This window comes from Erpetoichthys calabaricus, chromosome 2 (genome assembly GCF_900747795.2).
Source record: "Erpetoichthys calabaricus chromosome 2, fErpCal1.3, whole genome shotgun sequence".
NCBI lineage: Eukaryota > Metazoa > Chordata > Cladistia > Polypteriformes > Polypteridae > Erpetoichthys > Erpetoichthys calabaricus.
The window spans coordinates 274,182,553-274,210,044 of record NC_041395.2 but is presented as its reverse complement, the minus strand read 5'-3'; the positions used below and the strand labels follow the sequence as shown (position 1 = coordinate 274,210,044).

At 38.6% G+C, this 27,492-nt stretch overlaps 1 protein-coding gene and 1 long non-coding RNA gene across 2 annotated transcripts in view; one reads left to right on the top strand and one right to left on the bottom strand.

Moving 5' to 3' along the window:
• Positions 1 to 7,551, bottom strand: part of LOC127526832 (uncharacterized) — a 449,386-nt gene extending 441,835 nt beyond the window's left edge. Inside the window, exon 1 of the long non-coding RNA XR_007934272.1 lies at positions 7,475 to 7,551. This is a non-coding gene — a long non-coding RNA (uncharacterized LOC127526832). The remainder of the gene's footprint in view (positions 1 to 7,474) is intronic.
• lrmda (leucine rich melanocyte differentiation associated) overlaps positions 1 to 27,492 on the top strand; it is a 1,173,034-nt gene that overhangs the window by 1,030,773 nt on the left and 114,769 nt on the right. The window lies entirely within an intron of this gene.

Below are 27,492 nucleotides of genomic sequence, written 5' to 3'. Positions count from 1 at the left end.
TTTTTTTCTTAGTCTGATCCAATTTCTCATAAAATTGAAAAACGTTTATGGTCTTACCTCTATTTGTAAGTGAAGTTCATGTGCCTATCCTTCTCCATCACTTTCTTGTAAGAGCCCTCCTTATTTTCCTTTAGTTTTAAAAGTCTTAATCTTCCATTTTGGTAGTCAGTTGGAGCAAAAAATAAAAATAAGTGGACCGCTGCAGTGCACTTGACTTTCTGATATCGCTAACTTATTGGCACCTCTGCGTAGAAGAACAGCAGCAACAAGCACCTTTTGGGCTCACATGCGCCTCATTCGGTGCGTACGGTACTGTCTGTACTGCCTTTTCACTGCGGTTTTATGTCCAATCAACAAGACTAAATATGTCACACACATTAATTAAAGATATTAGCTAGACTGTGGAAAGTCAGGGTGTGTAATAAACGTGTCTGCAAACATCATATTGGCGACATACAGAGAGACAGCAACAGGCACACGCCAATTGCATGCATCAACCCCGTGTGTGAGGGAGAGTGCAGTCCGAGGTGAGGTGAGGCTCGTCGCTGCCTCACCTCACGTTTCTCCCCTGTATTTGAACAAGAAATCTGCCAATTCAGCTATTTTGACTATTAAAATGAATAAAATTATTGGAATCATGCAGAAAACAAATTTATAGTACAGACCAGTGGACATATTTATTTTATATTATCATTATTCGTTTTTTTACTTTTCATGATGACAGGTGAGGTCTGCCTCCCCTGACTGTATGTCCCTGGTCTGTATATAACTAATCCCACCCTGTATCCCTTTTTTGACTCATATGTTCTGTTCAGACTAATGGGGAGCTACTGCCCAACCTAGAAATATCAGGTATAGGTCGGAAACCAACTCTGTACAATGCTTCATTGGATGGCATTGCACACTCACGCATAAAGTGATTAATGCAGAACTTTCAATGAACCCAAATTGCACATCTTTGGAATGTGGGAAGAATAACTGGATTACCTAGAAAAAATAAAACATGGCAGAATATGCAGCCTCTACATAGATAGCACCAAGGTCAGAATTCACACCCATCTCTAGAGCTATCAGCTACCAGTGCCAGTCTCCATGTTACAGTGCTGCCATCCATTTGTATAACGTAAATTACAGTAACTAGTATGGTTTCAGCTGCCAAACTTAAGCATAATGAGTAACCTGGATGATAAAGGGTGAGTTCAAATGACACAACATTCACAGAAACCTAAAAATATCTTTTAAGAAAAGCAAATCTAACACTGCACAGAATTTCTTTTAAATAAAGAAGCTGATTGAAATACCTGCCATGGGTAAGAGTAAAGAGTCAGATAATAAAATGCATTATACAACTTGAATTAGAGACTGTCATGCAAACCAACATCTAATATGGAAAATAAGAAACACAGGAATAAAGAAAACTAGAAGCAGCAAAAAGGATATGAATACATAAAAAGTTAAAAGAATAAGCAGTGTGTCCACACTGACCCCTGTTTGAAAGTGGCTCAGTTCTGATTGAGCAGCGGGACAGTTTACATGTGATTATGAAGACAACAAATGCTACTGTCTTTAAAAAGTGTAGGAGAAATCCCACACACAATTTTAGACCACTCTTCTTCAATATGTTTCAAGAAGAAAATAAATAATATCTAAGCCAGACACTTTTAGAGAATAATGTGGATGTGTAAGAAGCATCCTAACAAACTGGCAAAAAGCAGTACACAAACTCATTGGTGTGGAGCCCTAGCAGTCCCTGACTTATCATTTAGTTTAGAAGTCATTCACTAAGCAGGAACTGAAATAAACAAAATAGACAAAGCAACAAATCTCTAATGACAATAAATGAATTTTGTCTGATATAAACTGACTTTATGTACCAAGAAGAGAACGCGCCTGTGCATCAATCAATATCAAAATGAATATGAACTGGAAAAGATATGGATTAAAAATTAAACTGCCCAAACAAGTGAAATGATCAGAAAAGTGATAGAGACAAAAAACAAGAAAAGTAGAAGAAGAAATAAGAGTAAGCAGTGTTTAAGTACAAAATCAATATGTACCAAAGAAAGAATCCAAGAACTTCTCCAATGTAAAGACTTACTGACTATACCTTAAAAGTTTGTTATGCTTCTGCTAAAATAAAGCCCATTGTAACTGAAGTCACTTAAGGTCCGTTACTGACAATGAATCAGCAATATTAACAGAAATCAACACTTCTTTTCCAAGCCAAACTCAGTTCAAGAATATTTTCTAAATTATAATTCTGTGTCATCCGATAAACATTATCAGTGAAAACAACAGCATAATGAAAAGGCGAGTTAGCATCAATCCCAGAATCCTTGGTTCAAACGCTGACCAGGCACCGTCCATAAAGAATGCACACTGGTTTCCTCCTTTATCCCGCAGATGGCTTTGTTAGGTTCGTTGTTTGACTCTAAATTGGCCCTGTGTCAATGTTATAAGTACAGTGCCCTGCTATAAATTGGCATCCACTGGAGGATTAGTTCATTTGTTACTCCTACGCTTTAACTGTTGGATCCAGTTCCTCTTAAACAAATCATAAAAAACAGATTTACAAAATGGAAGAATGTATTATAATTCCAAAAACTGTTATTTCTGCTATGAAGTTTCGAACTGATTTCCTGTTACCCCAGTCGTCACTCCAACTTTAGTGCCTTTAACATACAGTTTATTACGTTTTATTTCTCCTGGAGTAGCTTTGCTTTCTATTTTGTCAAGTGCTATAGAATTTGTAGACCTTGATTACTCTGATGACTGTAATATTCAGCAGGTGCCTCACTGTGTTTGGATGAAAACCAGTCCCTTTTCAAAGTGTTTTTAATACATTGTGTTATATCCATGCCACATCAGAAAGCAGGGCACTTCTTTCATGAACACAAATGCAGTGTCAAATATACAAGCATTGGGTATGTTAAAATAAATAACGTAATAGCGTTCCCTCAGGATGTTGTGTTTCCTTTACTTTCCATTATGTAAGCCACTTCATTCTGCCCCGTTTTCAACACTTAATCCCACCTCTTGGGCTTCTCGAAATCCTGTGGACTGTTCTTGGTTGATAGCAATTATATCAATATATGCTAAATCCTTTGAAACTTCTAAGTGGCCTAAATCTAAATTATATTGAAAGCGTATGGCACGAGTCATAATCCTTTTCTCAAAAACACAAAAATGATGTCATATTGGAAGAAAACACCTTATTGTTTAAGGAAGAGAAGCAGAGCAATTTAATTTAATTTACAGATTTTGAAAGTGGGGAGTTGGTGGGAGTAGGAATTTGAGGTTTTCCAGAAAGGAACATTTCATCCAGCTGATATTTTAACCTAATAAAAAAAAAGGCATTTGTCTTCTTTACCATGATGCCATATATCAGGTATGCATTTGGTTTAAACATCCTTAACAGCAACCAATGCTCAAACTCAATCACCAAAATCATTAGTCATACTCAGTGGCGTATTTGGCATGAAAATTCTGGTGGGACCACATGGACTTGGAATAGAGATGCTTTTAGACGGTGCAGAGCCATCCTAAGAAGCTGTGCAGAGAGTGTGTGAGTGATTGAGTGAGAGAAAAAAAGAGACAATCAAGCACTTAAAGAGCAGGATGTACAAGGCCCACTTCTCTGTTTAAATTCATGGCATGGGTACACATAACTGCTGACAATCTCCAGCTGGTTTGTATTGGCCCAGCTCACAGAGTTGGGGAAAGTGAGTGCAGATTGTGTTGCCTCTGCCCCCAAATGAATGGTGTGAGGCAGAGCTAACAGCATGAATGTGTAGAATAAACATCATTAGAGATTCAAGGAAGGAGCCATGGAAGATTGTTCACATGACATGGCTTTTCACGAGGTACTAGGCTATGAGCGCTAAAGATGATAGCATGTCAGACGAATAATGTCCTAAAAATGTGTAAACATGTCCACAGCACGAACCCAAAAGGACATTATTAACAGATATTTCAATGTCAAATTTTAATACCAAAAACAGAGCACTTTTGAATATTCATCAATTTCAAATTTTTATTCCTTGGGCAAAGTGCTAAATCATATTGTGGATCCGTAATTGCTGTGATTCATGATAAGGATGTCTGCTCCAAAACACTGAGATCTTCAGCTTTATGCAAGCTTTAAAATTGCATCACAAAAAATCAGCCAGTGCTTCACTTATGCATTCTATCCTCCAAGCTCCAAGGCAGAATCAAATGTTTCAGGTAGCACATGTGCACACCTGAGCAAAGGTGTGTGCAGAACACTGCAGGGTCTGAGGGCTAGTCCAAGCAACCTGGAAACAGGCTGGCAGTGCCAGGTGCAAAGAAAATTTCACATACTCCAACAAGAAATATTTTTCTAAAGAAGAAATTGTATGGAGTATATCATGGAAAACTGAGGAAATGCAGTCATGAAAATAAGGTTCAGTTTTAAATAAACACATTAACAATACATTCAAGTATCTGAGGGGAGTTTTCTACTTTCATGTTGCAGCCTGTGTTTCTCCCCTGGCTGGGGTTCAAAGTCGTATTTCTTGTCAGTTTTGTCCATTTTTGTGCCATTTATTTATGCTAATGTTTCTTTTGTTTATTATGTACATACATTAATCTTTGTTTTTGTCTGTAACTATAAAATATCTTGTGTTTTGTGGGTGGTGCCTCTAAGAGGTGGAGCCACCTGCCAATCACTGCCAGCAACTGCCCTCCAACCGTAAAACTCTCCCATAGTTCCTGGTGGTTCATTTTTGAATTTACTAACTTGTGTTTTGACATGTTTTGTACTTATTGTAATATTCTGGATTTTTTTTTATACTGGATTGTATTTTTGGATGATGTTTGTTGTGGATTGCCTTGCGTCTTCAGGCAATTCCTTTTGTGCTCTAAGGAGTTTCTTGTGCTACACACATTTTTGTTGAAAATAAATCTTTCATTTTCAAGAGGTTCTTCAAGGACCCTTTTGTTTCTAGTCAGGGTTTTGACGAAAATCCCCCCCAGAGGACAATTTTTTTTACAGTATTTATAGGACTGATGTGCTTTTTGGACTCCCAGTTCATAACAACTGCATATTTAATTTTTGCACAGCAGCGCCATTTGCTGGGTGGTGCTGTGGGGGTGGGGGGGGGGGTTAGGAGTTACCCACTAATCTTTAATGCAGAGACGCCACTGGTCATACTTTGCCTACTGAACAGGCATCTATTGTGATGAGCAGCCCTTAATTCTACACTGTGTGCAGAAGTGGCTGTCAGACATGGCCATTTAATGCTGTTCGAAATAATAATTACATAAAAAAGTATCCTGCCTTTTTTTTTTTTTGTTCTTTGTTTTACCTTATACAATTTCTTGTATTAGGAATTTGGTAGTTTTCGCATACCCCTTGGGGTCAGAGCGCAGGGTCAGCCATTGTACAGCGCCCCTGGAGCAATTACAGGTTAAGAGCCTTGCTCAAGGGCCCAGCAGAGCAGGATCTCTTTTGGCAGTGACGAGGATTCAAACCTTCGGGATACCAGCGCAGATCCTTAGCCTCAGAGCCACCACTCCGCCCCTTTTAGAGGTAGGGGAGAAATCAATACAGTAGAATCATGCAGTATTTTTCATTTCAATATGTCATCAATTTACTCTAGACAAGGATCACGATTTTCTTTCTTCATTTTTGTGCCATGTGTAGAATTGTGTGTTCAAAAGTGAAAACATTTTTTGGAATGAAAAAAGCAATGCATTTTACTCGTAGGTGTATAACAAAGTGCTTTCCAATAAATGGTAAGAGATTCTTGTGACAAAATCTCTGTCCACTTTGACATCATTTTTGGGCTCATTTTGGTTTTCCAAGTCTTACGGAGAAGAGGGAGTTTAAGATGAAACTTGCAATTCCAAGCATTACCATGTGAAAATCCGTTAATACTGAATAAGTTATTTGTTTCACACTACAAACTAGGACTGTCTCTTCAACACCAGCTGGAAAGAGTGCTTGAAGGCTGATTTATACTGAATTTAGAATTCACAAACTTGATTTAAGCAATGAGAAAATGAGGACTAAAGAAACCTCAGCTGAAATCAGTCATTATGTGATGGCTCTACCAGGTCTGTTGTTTGTACCCATCCTGACTGATTAAACTTCATCTTAACATAAACTTTAACATAAGAGCAAAGGAAGTCATTTAAAAAAAATATCTAAATGGATGCAGAGCAACACAGGATGTTTTTTCTGTGGTTACTTATCCTGGAACTTTTATCAGTATTTGAGAACTGAATAGTGCTGAACTCATTTTGGCTTTGTATGAAATGATTTCATTTGTTATTTTCTCCATATTGATTTATGGAGAAAATAGCAAGTTAATGGTCCACGTGTAGCGCATGTATGTAGTGCCAAGAACTTTTTGATATTTGCAAACTGTATAGTCCTACAATATTTATGAATATGAAATATTCTTTTGTCAGTTTATGTTTAAAAAGCCCTCCTCGAAACAAAAGCTTCTCTCATAAGCACTCACCCATCATAAGCATGAGATTATGTAATGTTATGTAACATAACTGAAAATTCCCAGTCTTCCTGTGAAGAATTTGGAGATACTTGAAATCCATTTCAACTATTAAAAAAATTAAGCTGCACAGATTGAGATAGAGCTTACTTGGATTTGATTTTAATATCTTTGCCTATAGCATATGATTTAAATGATAAATTTAGTGAAATAAAAATGGAACCAACTTCGATATCTCACACAATCAATTCACATTAAAAGACATTGTAAACCATTAATGAGGATTATATACTGTTGTGGGGTTTCTTTTAATTCCCACACCCTACTGTCTATGTCAGTAATGGTGAACTATTTTATTTTCTTAATTTCCATCTTTTCTTCTGCTGTTGTGATAAAAATTTTGCCTTTACGTAAATAATCCTCTTTAATCATTTTTGATGTCTTCCTATAGTCCGTGAGTGCTTGCAAAATGACTAGATTTGTCAAAATCTGTGTCTATTCTGTACTTAAAATCATCTGGAGTGTTGATTGGTCAATTTAGATCTGCCCCTGTGGTAACTATTAGAACGACTGTCAGACTTTAAAAATTTGATACCAGTTCATATTTGGTTCCCAGTACTAAAATAAAATGCTTTGGGAACTGATGAGGAAGCCCTCATACATCTGATTGGGCTTCATAATATTTCACAAGATGACAGAATGATGTGAATCTCATTAGAAGAAATGGAGGCTAAAACACAGAAAAAGGTCTTGCTAGCAGACACACTTGGGAGCATGCTGACAATCCTCTGGTTTTCTTTTAGAATATCAATTTGTCCTTACTCACTCTTATTTTTTCCTGCTTGGAGAGTTGGTCCTTCCTGCCTTATAAGTCCATCCATCCATCCATTTTCCAACCCGCTGAATCCGAACACAGGGTCACGGGGGTCTGCTGGAGCCAATCCCAGCCAACACAGGGCACAAGGCAGGAAACAATCCTGGGCAGGGTGCCAACCCACCGCAGGACACACACAAACACACCCACACACCAAGCACACACTAGGGCCAATTTAGAATCGCCAATCCACCTAACCTGCATGTCTTTGGACTGTGGGAGGAAACCGGAGCGCCCGGAGGAAACCCACGCAGACACGGGGAGAACATGCAAACTCCACGCAGGGAGGACCCGGGAAGTGAACCCAGGTCCCCAGATCACCCAACTGCGAGGCAGCAGCGCTACCCACTGCGCCACCGTGCCGCCCCGCCTTATAAGTCTTCATTTAGTAATCTGAGTCACATATGGGTTGGTTTTCCTTTCTTTGTGCAAAAAACAGACATGCATATGTGCTTCTGCTGTTACCTTATGTCTCTTGGAATTTATACCTATAAGAGTAAATCAATGATCACAATCAAGACACATGGAAAATATACCCACTGTGATATGATGACTTATCAGAGGCCAATGTGAAATAGCATTGTTTGGGCTCAGTGTATTTAGAAAGTATTTAAACCCCTTCACATTTTGATATGTTACAGCCTTGTGCTAAAATTATTTAAATTATTTTTCCACACATCAGATAACACCCAGTACTTCAGAATGACAAAACGACAACAAAATTTAGAAATTTTTGCCGATTAATTAAAAAAAAAACTGAAGTATGACATTGACAGAAGTATTCAGATCCTTTACTTGGTCTTACTTAGTTGAAGCATCATTGACAGCAGTTCCATCCTGGAGTCTTTTTAGGTATAACACAACAAGGTTCAGACATGTAGATTTGCCGATTTTCTGACGTTCTTCTCTGCAGACTCTATATGATAATCCTTGAGATGCTTTTTGCACACTCTAATTGGGCTTCCATGTGTCTTTATAGATAGATAGATAGATAGATAGATAGATAGATAGATAGATAGATAGATAGATAGATAGATAGATAGATAGATAGATAGATAGATAGATAGATCTTTATAGGTGGAGTGTTGCAGTGATGGTTGTCTGTGTAGAAGTTTCTCCAATCTCCTCCATGTCCTCTGGATCTGAGTCAGAGTGACCATCAAGTTGTTGGTAACCTTTTTTAACATGAACCTTCTTCTACAATTGTTCAGCTTGGCTGGGTGACAAACTTTAGGAAGAGTTGTGGTTGTTCCAAGATGTTTTTCCATTTAAGTATTATGGAGGCCACTGTGTTTTTGGGAATCTTCAATGCTGCAGAATTTTTTCTAGCCTTCCCCAGATCTGTGCTTTGACACAATCCTGTCTCTTTTCTCTGCCAGCAAATCCTTCAACCTCATGGCTTGGTTTTTGCTCTGAAACACATTGTCAGGCATGTGGCCTTATATAGACAGATGTGTAGCTTTCCTAATCATGTCCATGCAACTGAACTGAACACAGGCGGACTCCAAACAAAGTGTAGAAAGAGCTCAGTGATGATCAGTAGAATATGATGCACAAGTGTTATAACAATGGGTCCGAATACATGTGATTTTTCATCTTTTTATCTATTGTGGCACCCGGCTGTGGTTCATGCCCGGCCGGGATGCCCAGGAGGACCGGAGGAGGGCTTGTGCCTCCTCCAGAACACGAGGGGCGACCGCCCTGGTTCTATTGGGGGCCACGGGTACAGAGCTTGGAAGCTCAACCCTGTAGGGGCCCGTGGTCACCGCCAGGGGGCGCCCCGATGCCTTGGGAGCCCTGGACCTCAGCATTTCCACCGCACCTGGAAGTGCTGGGGGGAAGAGGATTGGGGACACCCGGAGGACTTCCGGGTACACAGCCAGAGCTTCCGCCACACAGGGGTGTGTCAAAGGAGGCTCCTTGGGAAGCACCTGGAGTCCATCCGGGGGTGTATAAAAGGGGCCGCCTCTCTCCATTCAATGGCAAGAGTCGGGTGGAAGAGGACGAAGCTCGTTGGAGAGGAGTGGAGGCAGACCAGAGACTGAGAAGGCATTGTGTTGTGTGACCAGGACTTAAGGGGTGATTGGTGCTGCAGCACTGGGTTTGTACTCACGAAATACTTGTAAATATTGTAAATAAACATGTGTGTGGTGAAACCATCATGTCTACCTGTCTGTGTCCGGGCTGTTCCCCACACTATATATATATCTATATATATAAAATCCAACGTCTGTCTGTATGTCTGTTCACTTTTCATGAGAGAACTATTTAATGGATTTAGATTGGGTTTTTTTCTATAATTTGCTTGAACATTCCGGTTGATTTTGCGACTACTCTCATCATGCAGACTATCATAGTTCGCTTGCAATACCGAGAGAGCGGCTCTGGGCCAAGGGGAGGGTGGCAGGGCCCTCCTCACTCACTGCCATCCTCTCTTTCGAGTCGGTCTACCTCTTGCCACATGTTGGAGCGTATCTTGCCTCCACTTAGCTAGTGATACCTGTTTGTTCAACAGACATTATCATCTACAGATTGTTAATGAGTAACGTTTCAGGTATTTGAGAGAGAAATCAGAGCTATTTGTGTTTTAGAGGGTAGCTGCTGATTTCCAGAGATATCACAGCCATGTGCTTTTCTCTCCACATGGGGGGCACTGTCCTGTCAGAGCTGAACATGATCAGATACAGTGGCAATGTTTGACATTGCACCCTACCTACATTCCGCTTGGCCAGAATTACATTTTTTTTTATTGACTTTTAAAGTTTATCCCGTTTCACTACTACGTGGGTGGAGCCACAGGGGCAGCTAGCTTTTAATAAATTTGCAAAAATTTCTAAAATCCAGTTGCTGCTTTGTCATTCTAGGGTATTGAGTATTGCCTGATGTGAGGAAAAAATAATTGAAATGATTTTAGCACAAGGCTGCAACTTGTGAAATAAGTGAAGGGGTCTGAATACTTTTTGAATTCACTGTTTATGCAGTATATGCAATATTTAAAAAGGGCACTATAGCACAATGGTAAGCACAGCTGCTTTTCATCAGACGTTTAATAAATAGATTAATCTGTGCATTATTACCTTTTTCTCTCTAAGCATTAACATAGTATATGATGACACCCACAGTACACTGTAGTGGAGAAGATTCTGTCTGTATTATGCTGGGTCAGAACTTCTAGCATTCACTCCGGATTGCTGATCAGAATACCAGATCCACTAATAGCAAGCCCACAAATTTGACAAAGTTATCTTACAAAATGGCAATGTAGATATTGTTTTATGTGTGTTCATATCACACTTTAGGCAAATTGTATTAATCATTTTACAATTTATTTAATGCGCTGGCATGGAGTTGCAGTTGTTAGCAGTGTTACCACATGAATACAACAACAATAATTTCTTTCTTGTACTGCCCAAAATTACATAAGAAATGCCTCAATGGGCTTTAACAGGCCTTGCTTTTTGACAGCCCCCCAGCCTTGACTCCCTAAGAAGATATGGGATGTGGTGTCCTTGGATCCTATCCTGCTCTCTATGTGAAGTTTCTGCATTCTCCCTGCGTCTGCATATATTTTTTTCTTGCAATCTGGTTACTTCCTGCATCCCAAAGATGTACATCTTAGGTCAGTTGTCTCCAACTCTGGTCCTGGAGCACCACTGTAGTTGTATTTTCATTCTAACCCTTTTCTTAATTAGTGATCAGTTTTTGCTGCTAATTAAGTTATTTTTTCTTAATTTTTATTGACTTTTTAAATTCAGTCCTCTGAATTGCTTCATTTTTTTTCTAAACTGGCACTTAAACAGAAATGAGTTGAGAAGTTTGCCAACAGATGACTAGCTAAGTTGGGGCCAATTTCACTCCAACCAGTTTCTTAATTAGAAGCCAATTCTTGTTGTTAATTAAACCCCTTATTTAATTCCATGGCTTATTGGTGCTCTCATTCTGCCACTGCAGATATTTCCAAAATGGTTGATTTTCTGTTTTCTAAGAATACCTTCAAAATGTTTTGTGGAACTGAGTAGATCAACGTTCTAAGACCTTCTCCTTTCTTTATTTATAGATATCGTGTGATTTACCTAGCTTAGCTAATCATGTGTTGGCTCTTTTTGTCTGTCATTACTGTTTGGCTGCTAATTAAGAAAAAATAAAATAATTAAGGAGTCTGAATCTTACATAGAAAGTCAATAAAAATTAAGGCAAAGGAGTTAATTAGGAGCAAAAACAGGTCACTGGATAAGAAAAGGGTTACAATGAAAACCTGCAACCATGGAGTTGGAGACCCCTAACTTAGGCTGATTGGTGACTCTGAATTGGATTTATATGAGATTTATGTGCATACGTGAGCTCAGAGGTGGACTAGCACCTCATCCTGGGTTGGATAATGCTGCCCATGGTAGGCCTTGAGACTTTTTAACTCTGACCTGAAAAAAGTCATTTTGAAAATGTTGCATCTCCATTTTATGACCATTTTTTTCCAGGACAGACTAACTGGCAGCCAGAGGCTTACTATTTTTCTGCAGTATGTCCTTCATAAGGTGACTGATGTGGTTGTCATGATATAATGCTGCTTATTCATATTGAATTAAGAACCATATTGTCAGAAACAATTTTTATGCAAGTTCTTAAACTAAATGGGACAAAGCCAAGACTTCACCCATCATTCAGAAAAAAAACACAGTAATAATGAGTTCTCATAAATATAAATAAAACTGCAATACTAAACAGACTGTAGATCATTTACACTTTGAGACTTGCCTTGAATGCTGTGCCAAGATTAAATGTGCTAACAGAACTCAAATTCTGTGCCAGCAACATGCATATTAAGGTGAAGAGGAAAATAAATAAATAACATTCTGAAGTTTTGTTTTATTAAGTTTAACAGTTGGATCAGTCTCCTGTCCTGCTGGAAAACTGGCAGACATGGAAATCTCACAAGTCCTTTTAATAGTTTGCTTGCTTAGAGGAACCAATAAATCTAATGCAAAAGGAAGAAAACAAAACTTGACATTAATTATTTGTAGCTAAAACCTGTGGCTGTTTAGGAAAGAGTTTCAAAAGCACACCATGACAGGACAGGCACAGTCCAAGCCCGTATAGAGGTGCCATTGAAGCATATTCACATTTATGTCTTTGTTTGCTTTGCTATGGAGAGTGGGTTTGACAAAGATGGTGAGATCCCACCGCTTCCCTCCTCCAAGCGAGCCCTGCTTAGCCCGCATTCACATTGGGTAACGTTGCTTGTACTTGGCTGGAAGAGGCGTTTCATTGTTAGCAAGTCTCAAGGTAGGTGTAAGAGCCAATCTTAGAAAGGAATGTTTAACATTAAATTCATTTAAGTGTTTGCTTAGTTTCAATAGAGTGTAATTTTCTTATAGCTACTTAGATTATGGTATAGTATTTTATCCCCCGTAAGTTAAAACGAAATATAACTTCCTTTACTGTATCTGTAAAATGCAGTGTTGATTAAGCCAGTTAGGAAATAGTCTTAACTGCTAACATGGTCTGTTAGATGTGTTTGCATACGGGAGATGGCGTACAGTTTTTTGACCTTGCTTAACAACTGTATGACCAAACTTAGAGAAAAGATATACAGTATAAGCCTTATACATAACTTTCTTTAAACCAGAGCTTTTGTCTTCTTTAATATCAACATGTTCTCTATTTTTGTGTGAACTGTTTTGCTTTGAAATTTTACCAAAACTTTTAAAAAACAAAGATATTTGGTCTGTGGAATTATTTGGAACATGCATCACACTGTTGCCTGAATCATCCTATGAAGCAAACTAAAAGCTGCAGAACTATGGGACAAACGCAGCTACAGTAGGCTTTAGGTATGTTATTTACTCCTTCAAGATTTTCAATTCCAAAATGATGTGGAATTAGGGCTTATGAAAAGGGGCTTGGCACTACTGGCCTGCATAGGCTGTAGTAGTGAATCACATTTAAGACTTTACACTTTTTCATCATGAGGTCACCTAGTAAATGCCTAGGGACATCAGCTTTTTAATTTCAGATGAATTGCAATTAGGATTGAGGCATAGCTTATGATCCTATTGTTAATAAACTTAATGTATTTGCTTGAAGATGTTAATTAGGGGAATGCATCCCTCCATCCTCACATTAAGCTGTATCTGCAGAACTTCTGCCAATTTTTTTATTGTTTCACTTGGGACTCCGGTGCCATCCTTCTATCCAAGTCCCTGTCCCAGTCTTAATTCTTTTGATGAAAGGTCATAAAAGCCAGATTCAGCCCTGTCATAATACTCACAATTATCTCTGCTTACAGAGGGAAGCCCAAACTTTGAGACCTTCACAAAGGTCTCAAAGGTTAAGATCATGGTATCCTTTTTACTTTCATTACCATTAACAAAAGTGATAGTGTTTAACAATTTTGTGGTATAACAAGAAGGATATTCCTCAATCCCTGCTGTGTCAGACTGAGTTGCTGTAGTTTTTCTCGTTGGGGACTGAAGAAAGCTCTGTTCCTTACGGCTTATTGTGTTAGTATTTACACTAGTCTCCCTATGTCAGGGATGGGCAATGTCGGTACTGGAGGGCCGCAGTGGCTGCAGGTTTTTGTTCCAACCCACCTTCTTAATGAGAAGTCAATTATTGCTGATGAAGCACTTATTGCTTAAGTGACATTTTGATTCTTCATTTTAGTGGTCTTGCTCATTAAGGGACCCCAAACTTAATTGCTTATGTTAACCTTAAACAGCTGCATTCGCTGTTTTAATGGCTCCTTATTAGCAATAAGATATAAATGGCAAAGTAGCCAGCAGTTCTCCATCTAGCTTGTTTCCATTTACATCTGTGTGTGTTCATCATGCACTGTTTGATTTAATAAAACACTTAATAGAAAATGTGACAGACTGAAAATTATCTGTTTAAGGCTTCAAATCATTTGGATGATATCTTTGGAAAGGAAAAAATCTACAATATAAGACCCTTGCATTGCAGACTAACAAGCCATAAAATTAAATAAGGTCTGAAATTGGCAAGGATTGGTTTCTAATTAAGAAGTTGGGTTGGAATGAAAACCTGTAGCCACTGCGGCTCTCCAGGACCAACATTGCCCACCCCTGCCCTATGTCATTGTCAGTTGTACAATTTGACTGTAATTGTGAAGTTTGTTCTAAATTTACTCAACACATTCCATGAAATAGTTCTTTCTTCTTTGTTTCCATATAAAAACTACTTCTCCTTAGTTTTCATTGTTTAAATGAAAGAAATCTGCAGAATCAACTATAGTAGCTTTTTTGAGTGTGTTGAAGATATGGAGTGGCTCCCTATGTGTCCTTTTCTGCTTATAACTAATGATTCACTTAGACTGTTGGATAGGACATGTCCTTTAGTAAAGGGATCCATTTTATTAGCTTTTTACCTAACAGTCTTTAGAAATGTATAAACATCTTTAGTCTTGATTGGAGAATTAATCTAGGTCTTCAAAATGAAGAAGGAAACAATAATGTTGATACTGCAGCATTCTGTAATTCAAATAGTGAACAACATACTCAAGGGCATTATTAGACATTAAGGAGACATGCATTTAAGATTGAAGCCAGGAACCACTTCACACAAAGAGTTTTGGGAATCTGGATCAAAATATTATGTCATGTAGTTGAAGTAGAAACCTTGACAAGTTTAAAAAGTACATGAATGAGATATTTTGTAAACTTAGCTAATAACTAACCACAGTGTTGTGCAGGAACTATTTCAAAAGAGCGCATCCATTGAACAAACTCATTTTTCTAAAAACGGTGAACTTGAATGTGAGCTAGTTCAGTTTCATGTGACATTTTGGATCTGGTTTAGGTCCAGATTAAACATTTTGCCTTACCCTGTAATGTAGGGGTGGAGCCGAATCCAAATATGATATTCAGATAAGCAAAAATAGTGAATTTTTACAAATATTTTTTGCCATTTATTTGTTTCGGAAAAAATAACGTAAAATCAAATAGGCACTGTCTGTGTCTGCCTGTTTGTGCTTAAGCTGTACCCCCTCTGACACGAGCACGTGGTGAAGCTCTGCTTTCGCTTTTATAAAAATGTTGTACTTTGCGAAGCCACTTTATATTTTTCCCCATTGGACGTGCAATATGTGATGTAAATTTTGACCGGCAGCGTTAGTTCACTTACACGCTGGTTCCACAGTCACCCTTTGTGTCACACAGTTGGAAATAGAGAGGTAATTTATATGTATACTTGCATCTATTTCATTTCTTTTTTGACTGGAAGGATATTAGCATATATAGTTATACATTTTTGTTGCTGGTGTGACTCAATAAAGTGTATTTAAATAAAAAAAAGTCTTCATAATTATTGTATTTTATTCAATAACACTGTAATAGCCCAATATAAGGCATGCAAAAAATTGAAAAAGTAAACTCATGGGCCATTTATTCTCACTCCTTAAAAAATACAAAATGAATGGAACATGAACTAGTTCAAAATTGAAGTGGTGAACTATGACTGTGAATGTATTCATTTTAATCTATGTGAACTGAACTTTGAGCTAGTTCTTGTGAGGTGTGAACTTGCAAAACACTGACTAACCAAACATGCTTGATGGACTGAATAGCCTCCTTTCATTTGCTAACAAAAAATCTCCATCTGTAATCGAGCCTATAATCATGGTGACAGTACTGCATCACTTTGAGGACAAAAGTAAATTTCTCAAAAGGCAAATAGGCAAAAGAATTTCCAATACAACAAATGTGCAGTTTTCCGCAACAGATTGCAATTCTTGTAAAGGAATGGTTATGACAAACAGCCCATTATTTACTCTTTAAATGTTTAACCTGCAACTCAAACAGCGTAATCTATCAGATCTCTGCCTTTTTCTCAATTTTTGAACCTGATCCAAATACCCTTACAGTAAAGAAAACAATAACTCAATACCATGTGTAGATAAGTCCTGGGCTGGTCCTGATGCTGAGATCAGTTCGCCCATCATTCTTATTGCAAAAAGGAATTGCAAAGACAGCATCTGGGTAAACTGACTCTTCAAGCTGTTTCACAGCCAAAAAAAAATAAAATCTGGCCTTTCCTCTCTTCTTTGTAAAATTAACAAGCTAATTTGCAACAATCCAATAAAACTGCTTGGGCACAAGTGGACTATTTTATTAGGACAACTTAGTCCTAGCAATGGACTGGCATTTCATACATGATGGATTCATTCTTTATCACAATTCTATGGTCTAAATCAAAGAAAAACACCAGAATTTTTATTTACAAACATATAATAAATATGTAACTAGTCATTCTTAACCATCAGGACATTTACAGTGCCCTTCACTTGAAGGAAGAGTATTTCAATGGTTCTGTTCAAAATTGATGGACAGGTGCTTTGTTCATGGTCAGTTCCTGCCTTGCATACAATATGATAGGATTTGGTCCTGCAGAAAATGAACTTGATTAAATAGGTTTATGAATATTATGTCATGTTCAGAAGCATTTAGTATGCAGCAGTACATTCAGTGTTTGGATAATCTTATAAAGCCCACCATGTACTTGCCAGTTTCTAAACTTTGGACACATCCAGTATTACCTTTTTCTTTTTGAAAGTAAACAAGTGGCAAATTCATTCTCACTCCTACTAGTCTCGCGGGGCCAGACGTGACTCCCAAACGAGAATACATGTCTGGGGACAACCATTTCAAAAAGTGTGTAGTGAATAGAAGTGAAATCCTGTGACACTACAGGGCTACACCCACAGGGCTTGATCCTAAAACACCTGCCCCCAGTTTCTCGAGTCTGTTCATTTTAAAAACCGCATACATGGAGCACCGCAGCTGCTGAGCTCCACAAGTGTAAGAAATGCCTCTGCCTGCTACAGTTTCTTCCTGTTATTTTAACTATTGCATCACTATATGATGTAACAACAGCTAACAGAGTTTAGGTAAGCATTGTGGCCTATGGGTGTACTACGTGTTAAAACACTACGGCTATTTTGTCATGGGGGGTTTGTTTTTCCAGTTACATAGTAATGTTACATTTCTTCAGTTGTTCGTTTAGATGTGCAGTCAGGAGGTGGATGTTATGCACCTCATCTTTTCATCTACTAGTGTTGTTAGGCAGATTTCTTGATTCGGATGTTTTGAGTACTGAAATCTGCATCTCCTGTGGTTCTTCATTATCAGCTTTCTTAATTGCAGTCCTTTTGACGTAGTGTCACATAATCTTTACTTCAAATGCATATTTTGTATTTCGTATTTTCACAAATATTGTTTTCCAGTTCTTTCAAGCTTACAAGACTGTCATCATAACGCTGAACAACAGAGAGCCCATACAACACCTGCAACAGCATACCATTCACGTTTACCATTCATAATAATAATTCTTTAATTCTTTGCATTTATATAGCGCTTTTCTCACTACTCAAAGCGCTCAGCAATTGCAGGTTAAGGGCTTTGCTCAAGGGCCCAACAGAGCAGAGTCCCTACTGGTATTTACGGGATTTGAACCGGCAACCTTCTGATTGCCAGTGGAATGCTAATGTATATTCCGATGTTTTTTTGCTCTCTGCACATGAAACATACTGTACATTTACATGTATAATAGTTTTTTTTTGTTTAGGAAACTTTTCAGTTGTAGAAGGTTCATCATAAACAGTAGCTTGCTCTCTGCCAGACTGGATTAAGTAGAGTACCTCTGATCTTTGCAGTTCAAAATCACTGTCCCTGCTTTGAGCATGGCCTTCATGAGGCATTAAATTGGCTTAGGAATGTGACACTCACTCGGCCATCTAATTATTCCCACTCACTTTTAAAAAAATTCACTCATGGTTGTCTCCAGGCATATTTATTGTATGCCTGGCTTCAGCGGTACACTCCTACTGCTATGTGTGGGCAACTTTATTTTGTGATAACAAACATCTTCAAAATTCCTTAAAAAAGAAAAAAAAATCAAACGTGTGTTCCACAGTAAATGTTTTTTTTTTGTAATTTTCAGACTATAAAAAGAAATTTAAATGACTTTAAATTAAGGTTTCGAATGTTTACTGTTTTTCCATGTAACTCGTGCTGCTAAGGAGTTGACGGCTACTCTGAATAAGCTTCAGAACATGAATTCACATTGGTTTGCATTTTTACTGTTAGTTTTTACACTTATTTATTGCATTTCTATTGCCTCATGTTAAAAGGGTTTGTGTGGTTTAAATTGTGGTTAGACTCAAGAATTAAGAAAATGGCTTATTTTATCAAACACATATATTCAATTATGTTTGATTCACATAATTCTCTAAAAGTGGATGTTATTAAAATAATTATGAGAGCTGTGAAAATACTTATCAATCTAACAGAAAAGCTGCATGGCAGCAGAATTTCTGTCAGCTTCAGAGCCCTGAGTTTAAGTTCTAGTCCATTTGGGGTTTATATATTCAACGTCTGTGTACATGTTTATCCTTGTTGTTTTGCTAATCTATGGACCCCATCCCCATTGCATTTTTCTTTATTGTGCTCTAGTTTTTGTGCACCCATTTCAAAGACCTCCATGTAGGTGAAATGATGATTCTAAGCGGACCATTTGCAGCCAAACTAAGAAGCATAGCTTTGAGATGGAGAAGCCATAGAACATTAAGCCCTGTTCTTTACTGTGGGAGAGTCTCACTGAGTTGCCTGTAGTAGAATTGGTGTTAACAGTGGGATTGATAAATGCACTGTTATGATCATCCATCCATCCATTTTCCAACCCGCTGAATCTGAACACAGAGTCACGGGGGTCTTAGCTTTCTTAGTTTTCCATGGACTTTTACCAGAAATTCCCTTTACAAAACAGAGGTTTAAAATCACAGCAAATCTGTTTCTGATGTTTGTTTTAGGTTCATTTTTCAAAATGTTAAAAATGTTTCAAATTCTTCCATGATACCATTTTGTTTTCCTGTGGAATTTCTGTTGACAGTTGCAATGCCATTGTTAGGAAAGGTCAACCAGATGTGTGCGGCACGTAATATCACTGGATCATGATCAGCGGTGTATATGTCCTGGTTGTCTGAGATTCCAGATATGATTTAAAAGACTTGGCCAGTGCAGTTTTTCTTTCCTTGAGACTGGAATAGGCTCCAGGACACGCACAACTGAATTGGACTGAGAGGGCCTGTGAATGTCTGTATGTAGGTCTTTGTTCCTCTGTTGCATACCAGCTTATAAAGCTCTTTCTTCTCTACAAATTCAGAATTAGGCTATTTCATTAGCAGTATTTTATACCATAGGTGTGCATGTGATTCATGGTGTGAAGTGCAGTTTGTTTTTAATTATACAGTTTGTTTGAATGTAAGTAGGTTGTTCAGAGTTTCCAAGTAAAGCAAATAAACATCTATGTGTTTTAATAAAAAACAGCCTAACTCTGAATCAGAACCTAAAAAAATTCACATAGCCCCAGGTACAACATACAAATGTCACACATACAGTGACCAGTCCCGGATTAGAATTAAGGTGATGGAAGCTTTGGCAGCAGGTCTAATAACTGCAAGTTCTAATCAGAGAATTTTGAAAACTGGATTTTGATGTGGGTATAATCACTGATTTATGCTTTGGATTAGGGTGGAAAATATCCCCAGCAAGAAAACAAAAATGATGAAGAGAGCTACTGCTTGACGGAAATGTCATCGACATAATGGAGAAAAGAAAAAATACCATACATTTTATTTTATAACCAAACAGTGAAACATGGAAAATAACCAGAGATCTTATAACAATTGACAGTTAGAAGAGGTATAAAGATGACCATTGCACCTAATGTATCTGTCAAACTAAGATAAACTGATGATTTCCAGAGACTAATTCCAAACAGTGTCACTGGGTGATTTGCTAGCATTGAAAGTAAAGCTTTGTGTTTTATTGAGTGTGGCTTTATCTAGCTGATCCACATCTGGAAGGTATGATGCAGTTTAGGAATAAATATCTTTTTTCCAGCTGTGCTCGTTTGAAGTGTCTTTATGATAAAGCTGCTTGGTACAGCCTCAGAAAAGCTCGGAAAGTTATAGAAAAACACATTAAAATAACAGTGATTCATTATAAATAAGCTTAAGAAAATATTTAATTTAGCACAATAACTCTACAGTAGGAAGTTTGCATTTAATCAAAGCAAATGATGGAAGAGACACATGTTTGTAGAAGGCTGGCAAATTCTTCTGCTTTTGCTTAATTTTTCATAGATTATAATTATATGAACATCTGAGCTTGTCTGCCAGCTGAAACTGCTGAACTCCATCTCACCAACACAACTTTTGCCAGATCATGTATACACCATAAAATATCATTATCACTGTGATGACAACCCAATATTCCACTCCCTAAATGTATTTGCAGGGTTATTGGCATACTTTTCCCTATTCATGCGTTCAATTGATTTTAAAGGGTACAGATGAGAAAGCCATTTTTCAGGCATTCAACTGACAGAAATGGCAAGGACAAATGAACTGTTTGCTAATTTATTAGACATTTTTATTAATGTATCACACAAAAGTTAATGCTTATTTTCTTAATTCTTTTTCCTTACATATAAACCACTAGATTTGTATACATACATACATACATACACACATTTATGGAAAGGGACTGGAGCCTATCCCCCAAGCCTGGGACATAAAACTGGAACCAGCTTTAAATGGAGTGCCAGTCTAATGCAGGACCTTTTTACATGTGTCATTACTGACTTTAATTAAAACATTAATTATTGTAGTTATTTTTTGCTATCTGCTGTAATACTTTACTGAAGTATGGACTGACTGGTTTCCCACCCAGGATGGACCCTGCTCCTTTATCTAGCTTGGAAGCCAAAGTAAAGGATGGTCTTGAAATTAGCTGCAATCTTCTCCCACTGTGCCAGGAGGTGAACATGAAGAGACGCTGCAGCAGCAGGTACACCAGAGCTGGCATCCTAGCAGCCATGGATGGATATATTGGGTGGGTGGGGAAGCAACCCAGCTGGGGTGGTTGTCAGAGCCTTTCCCAGTTGAGAGACCAAAAATTACGGGACAGTGGGGCACTGTCTGGTATGGGCAGATCATTCCCCCATACACTAGGTGACAGCATCTGTTTTGGCGAGTCCCAGTATGGACACCCTCAGTGCAGCATGGAAGTTGTGGTCCTATAGGGCTGCCCTGTCTGGTCCTGTGGTGGCCACCAGGTGGAGCTGCTGGGAGGGAATTAACTGCTGAGTGATCAGGGTGGTTTTGCCTGACACAGGTGTGCTTCTAGGAGAGAGTGGGTCAGGTGTTAAAAGAAAGAGCCCTCCACTTGGCCAGAGATCTTGGAGTCGGGCGCAGAGCAGGGTAACACTGATCTGGGCGGATTGGATAAGTAAGGAGTAAACGGTGAATGAAAGAAAAGGAAAGGATTGTTTGTGCTGGGAAATTAGAAAAGAAGCCTCTGAAATCGTGCTTTTGATAAGTTAAGGCATTAATTGAGAACCTGGGAATTGTCTGTGCAATTGTGTCAGGGGTTTAGGGCTCAGTGGTGCCCCCTATAGACCTCTATATATTTATCCATCCATCCATTTTCCAACCCACTGAATCCGAACACAGGGTCACAGGGGTCTGCTGGAGCCAATCCCAGCCAACACAAGGCACAAGGCAGGTACCAATCCTGGGCAGGGTGCCAACCCACCGCAGGGCAAACACACACACACCAAGCACACACTAGGGACAATTTAGAATCGCCAATCCACCTAACCTGCATGTCTTTGGACTGTAGGAGGAAACCAGAGCGCCTGGAGGAAACCCACGGAGACACGGGGAGAACATGCAAACTCCACACAGGGAGGACCCGGGAAGCAAACCCAAGTCTTCTAACTGCGAGGCAGCAGTGCTACCACTGCGCCACCATGCCGTCCTCTCTCTCTCTCTCTCTCTCTCTCTCTCTCTCTCTCTCTCTCTCTTTCTTTTATATATATATATATATATATATATATATATATATATATATATATATATATATATATATATATATATAGATGGAAGTACATGTTGGGACAGCATGCACAGAGCAGAGCAGTCTGGGGCACTGCAGCAGTGCCACGGTTTCCCACAGCATATCATGGGACTTGGAGTTTATTGGCTCAGCCCTTTGGGTTTCATGGGTACCGCTAAAGGTTACTGCAGGGACTGGGGAGCCCTACTTTGTTGGGCTCTCACCTCACCCGGAAGTGCTTTCGAACTACAGTTTCAGAACCCAGGACACCACTTACTGAAGAGTTTCCCACACTAAAAACTCTCCTTATGTCGGGTGTTACTAGATCACCTCCTGGTGGCCACTATATATATACTGTATAGTATGAGAGTGTGTGTATTTATGCTAACAACAAAGAGCAGAAGAAAGACTCACACCAGCAGGCATTGCAGTGGGGAGGTAAGAGCCAATTTTGAACAGTGGTTCCTATGATACGTGGTGCCCCAGAAGTGACAGAGGCAAAAGATTGAGTACAAGAAGATGAGGGAGTGCGATTGACAGTGGAGGAGTGGTGAAAGGGTATTACTCTTGGGTGTTGCTGACACCTGACCCAATACCTAAAAGGGAGATGGGGGCCATGAAGGACTGGCAAGAGGTTTTTTTAATTGTTGGAAAGGGTGATTTGCTATATAAAGCAGCTGCAGTAACTCATAGATGAAAAGAAGCTGTCTGTGCATGCTTAGATATTTATGACATATACTGATATTACCAATATGTTGTTAGCTCTACCGGGGCCAAGCACATGTCTGCTTTTCTTTTTAAGTTTCAAAATGCATACATTTATCATTGATATTTGTCATGGGACCAACAGCCAGATGGTTGGATATTTTCATCGTGGGTTAGACACTGCGTCCTGTGAGGCTCAGCTCAGTACCATTAGAAATAAATACATCAGCTATTCTGTGAATTGTTGTTTCCCTTGTAGAAACATTAATGTCCCTGCAGATAAGACGCAGCTTGTCTTTTGCAAGGAAACCTGAGCCATAAGCAATTACTTCTGATTGTATCATAATTATAATATAAATAGCTGTTGCTTGAAATATGTATTAAGGTAAATCCCATTCAGTATTTATAATTTATTAGATTTAAATAAGCTTTGTAAGACATGCAATGTGCTAGATGCATCTCAATGTATGTTATGCGCAATTAAATCTGAAATGCCAAATGGCTTATTTTCAGGATGCGTTAGTGGTGCATCAGGATTATTGTTCACTTGCTCTCCATCTATCCCTTTCCTCTGAGGCAATTTTAAGGTCTCAGGAAGCCACAGCCCAACCTGGTAGCATCAGGCACAAGCCAGGAAGCAGTTCTGGACAGGGTGCCAATTTGTCACTGGGCACATTCAAGCACATGCAACACCTAATTTAGAATGACCTACACCCCGATCTGTACTGTCAGTGACTTTTATGTCAGGAAATCAAAATTAATAAGAAAAATCCAAATGGGAAACACAGATAAAACCAAGTTACTTCAGTTAAGGAAGTCCAGTCTTGTCTGAACTTGAATCATGTTAAAAAGTTTTAGAATTTTCCTATTACAGGTGAAGTTCATATTTATTATATGCCACTGTGAAAACAAGAGGCAAAAGAGTTGGAGAGCTAGGGGTAGTCCTGTTTCTTCATTCATCAATTGGGCAGAGCAAGAAACAAAGAAAGCTACAAACTTAAGCAACACTGCTTAATGTTCTTTCCTCCATGGCTGACCCTAGACTGGCACTGTTGTCCTCTTGATGGGAGCTTTTGTGTCACAGAGCCTGAAGAGTCAAAGTTGGAAGCGAGTTCACTGCTGCTGTTTTGGTTCATTGTCCTGAAGTCTGGTGGCAGAAGAATAGACATGTAAGAAACGGTACCACATGTAAGACAATGTCCACATTGTCAATGTCAATTTATTTATATAGCACATTTAAAACAACATAGTAATGTTGTGGCCAAAGTGCTTTACAATAATAGAATAAAAGAAAAACAAAACAAATTAACATAAAACATAAATAGAAATAAAATATATGAACATAAAATAAAATAATTAATAAATTGAAGTAATGTTATATACATAAAAAATAGAAGTAATGTTATATAATCACAAAGAGGAAAACCATCAGTATTACTGAAGGTCATGGAATGCAAGTGAATAGAAATGAGTCTTTAATCTTGTTTTGAACAGTTCAATTGTAGACGACTCCTTTATATGATGAGGTAAAGAGTTCCACAGGCGAGGCGCAGCAGCTGCAAAAGCCCTGTCCCCCTTGGTTTTACACTTGGTATGAGGGACAACCAGAGACAGCTGACCAGAAGATCTAAGCACTCTAGATGGCTGATATAAAACACACAGTTCAGAAAAATAGGCAGGAGCAAGCCCATGTAAAGATTTAAAAACTAGCAGCAAGATTTTAAAATCGATTCGAAAACTGACAGGCAGCCAGTGTAAAGAAGCTAAAATAGGGAGAAACATAGTCATACTTTCTTGCCCCAACCAGAAAGCGAGCGGCAGCATTTTGGACCAACTGTAACCTGTGTATCAGGGATTTGTTAATCCCAGAATACAGCGAGTTGCAGTAATCGAGCCGAGAAAAAATAAACACATGAGTAGCTATCTCAAGATCCCTAGAATATAAAAACATTAACATTAACACAGATAAATTTGAAGCGCATATTTTTTTAGTCATTTTGTCATCCTGTTCATGTCTGAAATGACGCTTTCAACCACTGAAAACAAATTGTTTCAAAAATGCTCTACAAAGTATGTGATTTTGAAAACACCAGGTCTCATATAGAAGTGTGGATGGGAAAAACTGAGCATTTTGAAAATGCTGACGTAAAATTGTCATGTGATCAGGCACAGACTTCTGTTTGTTCTGACAAGTCCCTTTGTCATCTCATGTTTACTGTAGGATAGTCATGCCCTAACTTCTTTGCATCAGTTGACAGGTACTGTACCTTGAAACACTCAAATATTTTGCTGTTTTTATTTTGACAGGGCTCCCAGGCTATATTTTCCAAGACTTTTGCAACCTTGTTCTCGTTTGTAACCTTTAAAAGCAGATGTGATTCATCGTCTGCCTAGAGAAAAAAGTCAGTCTTATTTCTTCCTAGTTCTTTCGGCAGTTCAGTTTACTTCAGGTTTGCTCCACAAACAAATTGTGTACTTGACATATAAACCATTCACGCCTAATTGGCAAGATTTACATGTTTTTTAGTGTGAATGACAAGGTTTTATAAAATGACATGAAAATGCTTATGTTGATAGAAAAGTTTTAAAACAAAAACAGATTTTTTAGATTTATCCCCGTGAAGGCCATGTCAAGTTATATGACTTTTCCAATGATTTTCAATCATTGCTTTCATTTACATAATCTTAGCGAGTTGGAGGTAGTTGGTGGGAAGCTCCCGTGAAGCTAGTCACATAATGTGACACGCCCTGCGGCTCAGTCCAACTAGTCCATGGCTCGCTATGACAAAATCAAACCTGTCTGTGTGTTTGAGAGCTAACAACCAACATATGCTCATCCAGACGTACAATGCATATGATGCAGCGAAAAGGAGTAAGGGCTTTGGACCTCATGAACAGAAGAGACACTCATCTGTCTGATGTGTCGTGTTTTACTTACCATGGCAGAACGAAAAATAAAAAACAGTAGCTGAACTTTACACCACATGGATTGCGTCAGACAGCACTCTATTGGGTGGAGTACGACTGTGCCAGAAGATTGCCACGTGATCACTAAATGTGACAAGGCCAATGATTTTCAGTTATTTAAATTAACATGGGCCAGCGACAAGGTCAGCAACTGTTGTTGGCAAATCTGACATACTGTCCTGTCCCATGACTAGAAGTCACATAAGGTGACATGAGCATTAGTGTTAGTTTAAAAAACAAAATTTTTGTAGGTTCTGTTTTACATGAATTAATCATAAGACAGTTTTATCAGAAACTTATAAAGTTTCATAATTGTTTTTTGTAAGGAGGCCATAATTGTAAAGCTGATGTCAAACAGTAGCCAGTACAGTCCAAATCCTGGTGCTAAATGTACCTGTCAATACCAATAAAAGAAAAATTAGCCTAGATTGTGTCAACTGTCTACCAATGGTGTGGTTATGTCACATAACGTAATTCATGGGCACATCATCAAAAAGCACACAAACTGGCATTGACTGCAGTCAAAAACAGTAAGCAAAATGATTAAAATGCAAACAATAGTTCAACAACATAAAGAAGAGAACAGCAACACAGATTGCTGGCAGATTACAAATAAACAAATCAATTAATAGTATAACTGCAAAATAAAATAACATTTGAAGATGGGTTATACCACATACTGTATAATGAAGCAGTCATAAAAATGTATTTCGGTCATCTGACAGCTTTTCGCACAAGTCAGTGAGTGTCTGAGTTATTATGAATGACAGGTCATGCTACACAGAAAATCTGGCAATATGTTGTTTTGGTTGCATACACTATGTGGTGACTGTTGCTCATGGCGATTTTGATGTAATTTGGAGCCCGCATATGGCTGCCTTGTGAATTTTGTTATCATCATGCCATAACAGTACAGTACTTTTATTCCACTCATGCTGAAGTGTACCTTCTGAGAGCACACCATGCTGAAGCAAGCACTTGGTTCGTTTAATTTATGACACCAACGCCATGGGATTACTTCACCTACCTGGTCCTCCAACCAAGCCAACTGTCATTTATTTTGGACGCGTCATTCTACTGCACTTGTGTCTTATCAATCCTTAACCAACTTCTGTTCCTTCTTGAGCAGAGACTTTGAATCGTTCTCACAGAACACTTGCAGTTATTCATAGAATATCACTTGCTGTTGATTAACCTGTGTAATAGAATAAATTCACACAGAAACTGCAAAAAGAGTTGGGGAATTGCCATATATATTATCCATTGAAAAATCTGGAAAAGCTGTCAATATTTGATGAAAAAAACAACACATTTGACAGAATACAGAGGTGAAATGATTGTTTATATAAAAAATGGCTGCAGGAAATGAGTTGTGAGGTAATGACGATGGAACTGGAAGTGACATCATCACTGATGGACCGGAAGTGACATCATCACCGGTGAGCCGGAAGTGGCGTCATTCTAAGGAGCCAGAAGTGACATCATCACAGGTGGACTGGAAAAAGTGCCGTCATCCTGAGGAGCTGGAAGTGACGTCTTCCTGCAGAGCCGGAGTTGACAT